This window comes from Oncorhynchus mykiss, chromosome 12, assembly GCF_057628025.1.
Source record: "Oncorhynchus mykiss isolate SJ-2025 chromosome 12, ASM5762802v1, whole genome shotgun sequence".
Taxonomy (NCBI): Eukaryota; Metazoa; Chordata; class Actinopteri; order Salmoniformes; family Salmonidae; genus Oncorhynchus; species Oncorhynchus mykiss.
In genome coordinates, this window is record NC_143033.1 from 78084153 (window position 1) to 78097116 (window position 12964).

At 42.2% G+C, this 12964-nt stretch overlaps 1 long non-coding RNA gene across 1 annotated transcript in view; it reads right to left on the reverse strand.

Moving 5' to 3' along the window:
• LOC149979382 (uncharacterized) overlaps window positions 1–12964 on the reverse strand; it is a 133386-nt gene that overhangs the window by 247 nt on the left and 120175 nt on the right. The window lies entirely within an intron of this gene.

Sequence of the window (12964 nt, forward strand, 5' to 3'; positions counted from 1 at the left end):
TCCTACTGTTGCCCCATCATTCCTGAATCAAGTACAAGCTCATAAATAATATCGCAAAAAATATATACACATAGTCATTTTAAATCCATAAAATGCTAAACAATACATAATAAAGGGAGATATGGTACTACACGAGGCTGCAGACCTTGTTTGATAAAAGAAATGTGATGGTGGACCAATGAGTCAGCTCTTACTAAGAGGCCCAGGGCAAGGAGGAGTAACATGGCTGGCAGATGCAGTGAATCATCGTTTATTATGACCGCTGCACTGGGGTGCCCCAGCTACTGCTGCGGCCCACATCTCAGACGAACAAGCTCAAACCAGCAGAGACCATCGTTGGGCATCACAGAGGTGTGGTAAACCAAGCATTTTACTGGCAGTCCACCTAACTCGCATTATAATGTGCAATATACATGAGACAATAGAACACAGCATTGATTTGTGGTAGAAGAGAAGTAAGCACTGGGGATCCAGAGTAAATTAAGCTCATCACCCAGACCAGATCAGATAATTATCTGTACATTACTTCTAACATGTCTACCACGGTTACTTATCAGTTTATCCGATCTGGGAGGTGTTTCTGTTCTTTTGTGTGTAAAGTGCATTACATAAGTGTAGTTAGTCATTGCCTTATTTCCATATTCATTTGAAAAGTCAAGTGAATTTACATAACTGCACACTGCCTATTGTCCCTGAAGATGTTCTTGTTAATGATACTTCTATGGATTTAGACGCCTACATATGACTCCACTTCATAAATCATGGAGTTTTGGTAATAGATGATCATTTTGTGTACAATTATTAATTAAAAACATAACAGATTACTTTAAAAGGCCCAGTGCAATCAAAAACATGATTTCCCTATGTTTTCTACAGTATATTTCTCCACACTATGAGGTTGGAATAATACTGTAAATTGTAAAAATGATGAAAATGCCCTTTTAGCATAAGAGCTGTTTAAAAATATTGGCTGAAATTTCAGCCTGTTTTGGTAGAACGGAGTTTTGACTTGCCTGGTGACATCACCGGTATTAGTTAATAGACCATTCTGCCAATAACCGCTAGTTTTCAGGTTACCTATCCCTTCCATTAGGCTCGTCCAATTAGGCCCCTCACTCAGACCATTCGTAGACAGTCTTAGCAACATTCTTGCTTGAGAAATTGCTCTTTGCTAAGAAGCTATTATTGTTTCTTTTTTGACCATTTTAATTGAAAACAATTACAGTAAGGTACTTAATTACTACCCAGAAATGATTTGATATTGAGTTAAAAATGGCTGCATTGGACATTTCATACTGCAGTGGGTTAAATCAGAGTCACACAGAGGGATTCTTGGTAGTCTTAAAAAAATCTACTTTGAAAACAAAAGTATACACATCACACACATGGTTATGGGCTTAAAAAAGAATACACCTGTACTATGTCAGATATAGAGTTGAAATGTATTACATTTTGAGTTTGCATCCCAATATTACACTTTATATACATCACAGAAGACTGAAATATAACAAAACTGTTATAAACATAGAAACACCGGACACAAGAAGCTTATTACCTAAAATGGATCAATTGAAAGTGTGGGTTCACAGCTCCGATCCAGATGTGTTGGTCATTACTGAGACGTGGTTAAGGAAGAGGGTTTTGAATACTGATGTTAACATTTCTGGTTATAAACTTTTTTGGCAAGACAGCTGGGGGAGTGGCAATCTTTACCAAGGATCACCTTCAGTGCTCAGTTGTCTCCACCAAGTCTGTCCCCAAACAATTTGATTTGCTGGTTTTAAGCATTAAACTTTCAAATAGCTCTTTGTGGACTGTTGCTGGGTGCTATCGTCCTCCATCAGCACCGGCCTGTACCCTACCTGCCCTAAGCTCTTACTTTAAGGAGCAGTAATCTCTCTGTGGGTATAACCCCAAGAAGTATTGGGAAATGGTTAAAGACCTGAAGAATAAACCCTCCTCTTCACAGTTGCCCATGTCCCTTAATGTTGATGATGATGTTGTTACTGACAAGAAGCACATGGCTGAGCTCTTTAATCACCACTTCATTAAGTCAGGATTCCTATTTGACTCAGCCATGCCTTCTTTGCATGTCCAACATTTCCTCATCTCTCACCCCTTCTAATGCAACTATCTCCGATGCTTTTCCCTTTTTCCCCCTGTCCAGCTACAAAGTTTCTCCCTGCAGGCAGTCACTGAGTCCGAGGTGCTAAAGGAGCTCCTTAAACTTGACCCCACAAAAACATCTGGGTCAGATGGTTTAGACCCTTTCTTCTTTAAGGTTGCTGCCCCTATCATCGCCAAGCCTATCACTAACCTTTTTAACCTGTCTCTCCTTTCTGGAGAGGTTCCCATTTCTTGCAATGCAGCCATGGTTCATCCTTTATTTAAAGGGGAGAACAAGCTGATCCTAACTGTTATAGGCCTATTTCGCCCTGTTTATCAAAAATAACTTGTCAATAATCAACTGACTGGCTTTCTTGATATAGTATTATATTGGGTATGTAATCTGGTTTCTGCTCAGGTTATGGATGTGTCACTGCAACCTTAAAGGTCCTCAATGATGTCACCATTGCCCTTGATTCTAAGCAATATTCTCTCAAAGAGTGCAGTGTATAAAGTCAGAACATCTGCTGTCTCAGCCACTGCCTGTCACCAAGGGAGTACCCCAAGACTCGATCCTAGGTCCCACGCTCTTCTCAATTTACATCAACAACATAGCTCAGACAGTAGGAAGCTCTCTCATCCATTTATATGCAGATGATACAGTCTTATACTCACCTGGCCCCTCCCCGGATTTTATGTTAAATGTTCAACAACAAAGCTTTCTTAGTGTCCAACAAGCTTTCTCTACCCTTAACCTTGTTCTGAACACCTCCAAAACAAAGGTCATATGGTTTGGTAAGAAGAATGCCCCTCCTCCCACATGTGTTATTACTACCTCTGAGGGTTTAGGGCTTGAGGTAGTCACCTCATACAAGTACTTGGGAGTATGGCTAGACGGTGCACTGTCCTTCTCTCAGCACATATCAAAGCTGCAGGCTAAAGTTAAATCTAGACTTGGTTTCCTCTATCCTAATCGCTCCTCTTTCACCCCAGCTGCCAAATTAACCCTAATTCAGAGGACCATCCTACCCATGCTAGATTACAGAGACATCATTTATAGATCGGCAGGTAAGGGTACTCTCGAGTGGCTAGATGTTCTATACCATTTTGCCATCAGATTTGCCACTAATGCTCCTTATACTACACATCACTGCACTCTATACTCCTCTGTAAACTGGTCATCTCTGTATACCCGTCGCAAGACCCACTGGTTGATGCTTATTTATAAAACCCTCTTAGGCCTCACTCCCCCCTATCTGAGAACACCCGTTCTGCCAGTCACATTCCTGGGTTGCTCCTCTTTTCAGTTCGCTGCAGCTAGCGACTTTAACGAGCTACAACAAACACTCAAACTGGACAGTTTTATCTCAATCTCTTCATTCAAAGACTCAATCATGGACACTCTTACTGACAGTTGTTTGTGTGATGTATTGTTGTCTCTACCTTCTTGCCCTTTGTGCTGTTGTCTGTGCCCAATTGTGTTCGTACCATGTTAGGTGCTGCTACCATGTTGTGTTGCTACCATGTTGTTGTCATGTTGTGTTGCTACCATGCTGTGTTGTCATGTGTTGCTGCCTTGCTATGTTGTTGTCTTATGTAGTGTTGTGTTTTCTCTCTTGTTGTGATGTGTGTTTTGTCCTATATTTATATAGTATTTATTTTGTATTTTTAATCCCAGCCCCCGTCCCCACAGGAGGCCTTTTGCCATTTGGTAGGCCGTTATTGTAAATATGATTTTTTTCTTAACTGCCTAGTTAAATAACAGTTAAATAAATAATGTAAAATATGAATGACGAAATCATGAAACATTTTAATAACATTCCACCCATGAGGCCACAGAGGACACTTTTGGCCATTGACTGCAGGGAAGGGCTACATGACTGTCTGCATCAACTTAGGCTGATTAGAACCCAAGTTGCATTCCATGTATGCCCATGGCCTACATTATGTTCCCAGATCTAAACCTAACATTGACCAGTAGGATATAATAACTTGGCTCACTGACTAAACATCAGCTTTATTAATTTCCTGTTCAAGTTTCACTGCCGTGGCATGATCTGACTTGGTCTAGGATATGACTTCATCACAGGATGATAACCTTCCTGTTGACCCAGGTGTACATGTCATATCATTTTATATCACATCAAGCCATATCACAGAACAGTAGGCCTACATCACACAGCGAAAATATGTTACAGCCTTATTATAAAATTGATTAAATAGATTTTTTCCTCCTCATCAATCTACACACAATATCCCATAATGACAAAGCAAAAACAGGTTTATAGAATTTTTTTGCAAATGTATTAAAAATAAAAAATTAAATATTAGATTTACGTATTTTTGCAACTTTGGCAGTGATTATGACGCTAAAAGCTTGGCACACATTTAATTTGGGGAGTTACTCCCATTCTTTTAATCGAACTAGGCAAGTCAGTTAAGAACAAACTCTTATTTACAATGATGGCCTCAGAACAGTGGGTTAGGGGGCAGAACGACACAGCCAATTACAGCCAATTACAGGTCCGGGTTCTGGTTGGGCCACTCAAGGACATTCAGAGTCTTTCCAAATCATGTCCAATCAATTGAATTTACCACTGGTAGACTCAAATCAAGTTGAAGAAACATCTCAAGGATGGTCAACGGAAACAAGATGCACCTGAGCTCAATTTCAAATATCATAGCAAAGGGTCTGAATACTTATTTAAATAAGGTATTTCTGTTTTGTGTTTTTTATAAATGTGCAAAAATTCCTAAAAACATTGTCATTTTGGGGTATTGTGTGTAGATAGATGAGGAAACATTTTTTTTTAGAACAAGGCTTTAATGGAACATAATGTGTAAAAAGTCAAGGGGTTTGAATACATTCCGAATACACTGTATATTATACACTATATCACATTATACTGTAGCTATTGAATATTGCACCAAAACGACTCAGTGATTGACTAAGAGCACAGCTATAGCAATGATAATACTGTAATGAGGGCAAGTGATTATTGAACATGTTTGTGGTTGACATTGTTCATTATTTGTTGAACAGTCATTTTGTTGAACAATGACCTCACTGAGACCTTCCATTAAACTTCATAGCCTCTTTGGCTCTGCTGTCTTGCTCTAATGTTCTCCTTCATTAGTTACCTATTTGTCCTCTGTGGCTCAAGAGGTGGTGTGTGTGTGTGTGTGTGTGTGTGTGTGTGTGTGTGTGTGTGTGTGTGTGTGTGTGTGTGTGTGTGTGTGTGTGTGTGTGTGTGTGTGTGTGTGTGTGTGTGTAGGCTATATGGCTCTCTTAGTAAGTAACAATATGTGTTTGCGAGTGAGTGAGTGTGTGTAGGCTATATGGCTCTCTTAGTAAGTAACAATATGTGTTTGCGAGTGAGTGAGTGTGTGTGTGTGTGTGTGTGGTATCGACCTTGGCAGCCAATGCAATGTGTAGGTTGATGATGTCACAGTGCAATAGCCAGAGTCCTGTTCTTTTCTTCCTGGTCGTGATTAAACGTACTCTCTCTCCCTCCCTCCTATCTGCTGATGAGTACAGTATGTAGGTCATAGCTGGTATGCAGCATCCTGCCCATAGTCACGCAGCACACCAAGGACACTTAAGGAGAACAGGACAGGAAGGAAGTAAATAACCAAGCAGTTACGGAACCCAGCAGGGAGTCTGTGGAATTTTCGATTGCATTGACACCCAGAAAGACGGTGTCCTTGGTTTGTGCTGCTGTGATCTGTGGCCCGCCAACAGCAGAGCAACTTCTCTGACAGGATCTGAATGCAAACACACACACACACATACATGTACATACACTGAGGCACGCATGCTCACAGATACGCACGCAGGCACCCATCACACTCACACATACACAGGTCCCATGGGAGGTGACAGCGGGAGTGTGCCAGAGCCTGAGGACATGCCAGCTGCTGGAGCCTCATCCTGAGCTGGCATCATTTGCTGCAATGCGGAGAGGAGGGAGAGAAAGAGTGAGAGAGTGAGGAAGAGAGGAAGAGAAGAGAGAGAGGGGCATAAACTCCCTCACACACAAGCACATTAATTCTGCTCCAAGAGCTCCTTGACCCCCCCCAACTACAACCCACCTCTCTTAGCCAGGATGAAAATTAGCAAAGACAGCCCTTTCACTTGAATTATTAAAGTCATGCAGCTTTAAAGAACAACTTTTATTTTTTATTTTAATTCAAGATGGAGCCCTCCTGTTTTCTTCCTTTTCTAAAAGGACGAAGATGAAGCAAGAAGACAGACAAGGATGGATACGCTGACAGAGCTGAGATTCTACATTGCCGTTTTTGAGTTTAGAGGCTTTTGACAGCTGAAACTATTTTATGTGATAATGCCGCTACTAAATACTGATCCTTAAGTACACAACTTATTCTATCAGAATGGAAGGCTCCCTTTTTTATTTGTTCATTCTGCCTTTCTGAAGGTTAGTTTTTCATCTTTCAGACTGCCTCCACTGTAGGCTCCATATCTAATTCATAACCTAAACAACATAACCCTAGAGGAAGGGCTCACTGTAAAAGTAATGAGACTTCTAAATGCATCATATTCTTTCTTTCATCTACTTCACATTATGAAGGAAAAGGCAACACAAAGTAGCAGGGGCGGATTGGCCATTTGGCAATTCTGGCAAATGCCAGATGGGCTAGACTTTTTTTTTGTTGGGTGGGCTGGTCGAAAATGACACCAAAACAATGAAAATGTGACATGGCCTGCAGCCTTTCAATAAAAATGTTTAAGGTTTTTGTGCAATTTCTCTGTTATACTAATCTGTAATGAGCCTTTGGCTGATCAGTGGGCAACGGCCAGCCCCCCACATTCAAAATCAAACGCTGTATTAGCAAAGAGACCTGCTCCGACTGTCATCAGTTAGACAGCCAAGATCATGGATCTCAAAATGTGAAAAGGATGCCTATAAACATAGAAAGAGCACATTCTACACTGTCACCTCAATCAAAACATAATTTTTTGGGGCAACTAAAACCATGATTTGGTCAAAAAATAAAGTGCATTATCCTCCCCTGTGCCGTCGCTAGGGCCCGCTGCTGTAATGAGCGAACCACTCTCCTCTCCCCCCATGCGCGTGGGAGAAAAAGACTTTCTGATCGTATAACATTTCAAAAAGCAATTGTGGGAGAAACACAGCTTTGGAAGCTTCATCTGCTTTTTCTTATCGACCAGAGGGAGGTCTCAACTTTCTGTAGGTATAATTTATATTTCTTAATGGCTTTGCGATATGGAGTGAAATGCACACCGGCCATTGCGAGGACATAGGCCTAAAGGTCCTGTTGTCTACAACTGAAAAGTATTTTTAGGACATAACATTCACTGTTGGATGAATACATGACTACTAGCAGTGGGTATTCTATTTAGAGTTAGCGATCTAGTTCATGTTGTTTTGAGTTTCAACCCCCTCAGGTGTTGAACCCCAAATTAATTAGCCTGTGATATTAGTTAGTACACATACTGTACTCTATGTAATTTATCTCTACTGAAAAAAAACGGTACATTCTGGAGTCTATTTTAACAGTAAAATATATCAACTATAGACTAATTGTAAACACAAAATGCATGACAATCACTGGATTAGGTTGCACATAAAAATATCTTGAATCTAAGGGTAGGTGTTGATTCAGGGGAACATGTTAGTCTGGATCCCTGTAATAGTAATTAACACTAAGGATGGATTCCTGAGGCGGGTCCTCTCCAAATACTATTGCTTCTCCATCGAGAGGGTTGCATCACAGCCTGGTACGGTAATTGCTCAGTCCACGACCGCAAGGCTCTCTAGATGGTGGTGAAGACGGCCCAGTACATCCCGGGACCGTGCTCCCACCCATCCAGGACAGTCGCGAGCTGTTCTCTCCCTTACACCCCATCGGACAGACGGTATCAGAGCACAAGGTCTGATACCAACAGGCTCAGAGACAGTTTCTAACTACAAGCCATCAGACTGCTGAGCACTTGAACTGGACTGACCACCTGCTCTGATTCTCCACACCTTAGCACACACACACACACACACACACACACACACACACACACACACACACACACACACATGCATTCATGCTACCGACAAATCACAACTGATGCTACCAGACTCTTATTACTGCTCAGTTTATACACTGCCCCCATCCCCCTTTCCCAATACACATGTAAACATTGGACTATAAATTGTACCTTCCTGTATTATACTTGTGCTAAAATGTTTTTCTATTCTACTGAGCCATGTACTTTATGTTCATATTCTTATCTTTTGTTATTTCTTATTGTTGCTGCCTTGTCGAGAAGGAACCTGCAAGTAAGAATTTCGTTAGACAATATATACCATGTGTATCCCGTATATACGACTGTTACAACTTGAAACATATTTAATACACTCATAGATTAAAGGGTTCCAAAAGGGCTCTGCGGCTGTCCCCATAGGAAAACCCTTTTTGGTTCCAGGTAGAACTCTTTTGGGTCCTATGTAGAACCCTCTGTGGAAAAGGTTCTACAACAAACCCTAAGGGTTCTTTCTACCTGTAATCAAAAGGGTTCTACATGGAACCAAAAGGGCTTCTCCTATGGGGAAAGCCTAATAACCCTTTTCAGTCCTAGAAAGCATATTTTTTTCTAAGAGTGTGGGTTGATGCCACAATATTGAAATGGCATGGCTTTGGTTGCCAGGGTTTGAACCTCAGGTCTCAGGTTGATGACGTCACAGTGCAATGCTAACTTGGCCATCCACTACATACTGTACTCTAAGGACCCACAGCAGCAGGTCATTTCTGGCCAGGTGAAACTGCACAAACCCAGAGGCCAGCAAGGACCTTGTGAATGACCTAACAAGATTAGGACCATCAAATCCTCTTGAAAGAAGTCTTCCCTCAACGCGACCCACAACTTAATCTCTGTGACGTCACTCACAACGTGGTGACACCAGTGTTGACGGGATCAATCCGGTTCAGTTTCCGTTTTTTGGGGGTGGAAGTCCAGTGCTGAGCCACAACCCTTTTTGTGAAATCTCATTTTCACTTGCGAAATAGCTGTTTTCACATGTTGAGCTTAAATTTCAGATATGAAACCATATTTTCACATGTATTGAATTTGGAGTTCAAATGTTAAAACCACCTTTGCACACACTGTATATACATTTTTCTATTGTGTTATTGACTGGACATTTGTTTATCCCATGTGTGACTGTGTTGTTGTTTTTGTCGCACTGCTTTGCTTTATCTTGGCCAGGTGGCAGTTGTAAATGAGAACTTGTTCTCAACTGGCCTACATGGTTAAATAAAGGTGAAATAAAGTAAAAATAAAACAAACGTGAAATTTGCTGTTTCATATGTTAAAAACTTTCACATGTGAAAATCGGATATGCAGTTTCACACGTGAAAAACTTTCTCACTTGAGAATCTCACGTTCACATGTGGAATTGCATTTGCAGTTTCACATGTAAGAAAACTCCACATGTGAACATCTTGGTCTAATGGTCAAGGTGTTGGCTTGTCCTGTAGAAGACCCTGGTTCTAATCCTAGCAGTGACAAAAACACATGTGAAATGTTGGGAAATCATGTGAAAAATCCATGTGAAACCTCACATGTGTCTGAAGACCAAATGTCATGTCTCGCTTGTGTCTATTTTTCCCATGTGATTCGTTCTAGTTTTTTCACATGCTCTTTTCACGTGATTTTTTCATGTTTTTTTTTTTGTAAGGGAGAGTTCCACTTGCTGTTTGTATACAGTATTTTGATGTCTACTAATCTCTCTGATATAAATGTTTTGGTAAAATTGTCAGTTATCCTTTCATATAGAAGACTAATGCTGAGACAGTGACACTGATAAGCTACTCCTCCTCCGGCCGCAAGATTTGTGTCTCCAGAAGAATTCATGTTTGTGTCTTTCTATGCTTAACAAACAATTCACATTGTTGCTTGCTGGAGTAGAGGCTCTTCTTGTGTGAGGGTGGATGTGTGTGTGGGATGGGATGGGAAACTCTGTCAAGGTTGCAGCCATTAGCTCATGTGGCATTCTGTTTTGGAAGTGCTAGCTGGAGACAAGTCTACACATATTTACTACCGTCCTCCTCTCTCTCTCCAGTCAGCTGCTGTACAGACAGCAACAGCAACCGAAGCCAAGTGAAGCCTATTGAATTATCAACTTGGCTGTCATGGGCTGCGGGCTACGGCAGGATCATTATTTTTATTGGCGGCGGCTGAGGCAGCACTTACTGTAACAGATGGGACAATTATTTGTCAAGCTCCATTAAATATTAATGGTTGGGGGTTGGATATTGGGGGTGGAGAGACATTGTCTGCAGTTTAGCTTTATTGCTACAGTACATGCCCCAGACTCCACCATCTCATCTCAGAAACCCAACCTCAAGCTGAGCAGTTGACACCTGTGTTTTTCTCGTAACATTGTGACCTCCTCCACTAACTTACACACACACCCACACCCACACTGCCCACTGTCCACCCTTTCCTGCATATGTTAGCATGTACAGTACCAGTCATAAGTTTGGACACACCTACTCATTCAAGGGTTTTTCGTTATTTTTACTATGTTCTACATTGTAGAATAATAGTGAAGACATCAAAACTATGACATAACACATATGGAATCATGTAGTAACCAAAAAAGTGTTAAACAAATCTAAATATAGTTTAGATTTTAGATTCTTCAAAGTAGCCACCCTTTGACCTTGATGTCAGCTTTGCACACACTTGGCATTCTCTCAACCAGCTTCACCTGGAATGCTTTTCCAACAGTCTTGAAGGAGTTACCATATATGCTGAGCACTTGTTGGCTGCTTTTCCTTCAATCTGCGGTCCAACTCATCTCAAACCATCTCAATTGGGTTGAGGTCGAGTGATTGTGAAGGCCAGGTCATCTGATGCAGAACTCCATCACTCTCCTTCTTGGTCAAATAGCCCTTACACAGCCTGGAGGTGTGTTGGATCATTGTCCTGTTGAAAAACTAATGATAGTCCCACTAAGCGCAAACCAGATGCAGAATGCTGTGGTAGCCATGCTGTTTATGTGTGCCTTAAATTCTAAATAAATCACTGACAGTGTCACCAGCAAAGCACCCCCACACCAGCATACCTCCTCCTCCATGCGTCAAGGTGGGAACCACACATGCAGAGATAATCCATGCACCTACTTTGCATCTCACAAAGACACAGCGGTTGCAACCAAAAACGTTGTGTTTCTTGGCCCAAGCAAGTCTCTTCTTATTGTTGGTGTCCTTTAGTAGTGGTTTCTTTGCAGCAATTTGTGCATGAAGGCCTGACTCACACAGCCTCCTTTAAACAGTTGATGTTGAGATGTGTCTGTTACTTGAACTCCGTGAAGCATTTATTTGGGCTGCATGTTCTGAGGCTGTTTTTTTTATTTTTTATTTATTTATTTATTTGTATTTAATTTTTACCCCTTTTTCTCCCCAATTTCGTGGTATCCAATTGTTGTAGTAGCTACTATATTGTCTCATCGCTACAACTCCCGTACGGGCTCGGGAGAGACGAAGGTTGAAAGTCATGCGTCCTCCGATACACAACCCAACCAGCCGCACTGCTTCTTAACACAGCGCGCATCCAACCTGGAAGCCAGCCGCACCAATGTGTCGGAGGCTACACCGTGCACCTGGCGACCTGGTCAGCGTGCACTGCGCCCGGCCCGCCACAGGAGTCGCTGGTGCGCGATGAGACAAGGACATCCCTACCGACCAAGCCCTCCCTAACCCGGACGACGCTAGGCCAATTGTGCGTCGCCCCACGGACCTCCCGGTCGCGAACCCAGGGACTCTGATGGCACAGCTGGCGCTGCAGTACAGCGCCCTTAACCACTGCGTCACCCGGGAGGCGCCGTTCTGAGGCTGTTAACTCTAATGAACTTATCCTCTGCAGCAGAGGTAACTCTGGGCCTTCCTTACCTGTGGCCGTCCTCATGAGATCTAGTTTCATCATCGTGCTTGATGGTTTTTGTAACTGCACTTGAAGAAACTTTCAAAGTTCTTGAAATTTTCCAGATTGACTGACCTTCATGTCTTAAAGCAATGATGGACTGTCGTTTCTCTTCGCTTATCTGTTCTTGACATAATATGGACTTGGTCTTTTACCAAATAGGGTTATCTTCTGTTTACCACCCCTACCTTGTCACAACACAACCGATTGGCTCAAAAGCATTAAGAAGAAAATAAATTCCACAAATTAACAAGGCACACTGTAATGAATACGATGGGAGACAGAGTGCTGGTTTCAAGCGCAGGGCGCAGCAGGAAGAGGCAGGTAGCTGGGACCAGGGACAGGAAGAAGGTCATACACAGGAACTCCAAAAAGGTAACAGTACAGGCAGGGAAAATGCTAATAACGTCAGGCAAGAGGTTGATGACAGGACATCTGATAGTCAAAAGTACAGGCAGGGAATAGGCTAATAACGTCAGGCAAGAGGTTGATGACAGGACATCTGATTGTCAAAAGTACAGGCAGGGAATAGGCAAAAAGCCGTCAGTGAGGATGGCCAAAAACTATGATACACAGGAAGATGAACAGCGCTTCGGCTAGAACGTGTAACAAAACAAACAATACCTCACAATGATGGAGCGCAAAGAACTGAACTAAATAGTGTGTGATAATGACATACAGGTGTGTGAACAGGTGATCAGAATTCAGGTGATTGGGATCTGGAGACTGAGCTGCGTTCAGGGGATCTATGTGTTTGAGTGTGAGCTGGAAAGTGGGCTGGAAAGTGAGCTGCGTTCAGGGGATCTACGTGTTTGAGAGTGTGAGCTGGAAAGTGGGCTGGAAAGTGAGCTGCGTTCAGGGGATCTATGTGTTTGAGAGTGTGAGCTGGAAAGTGGG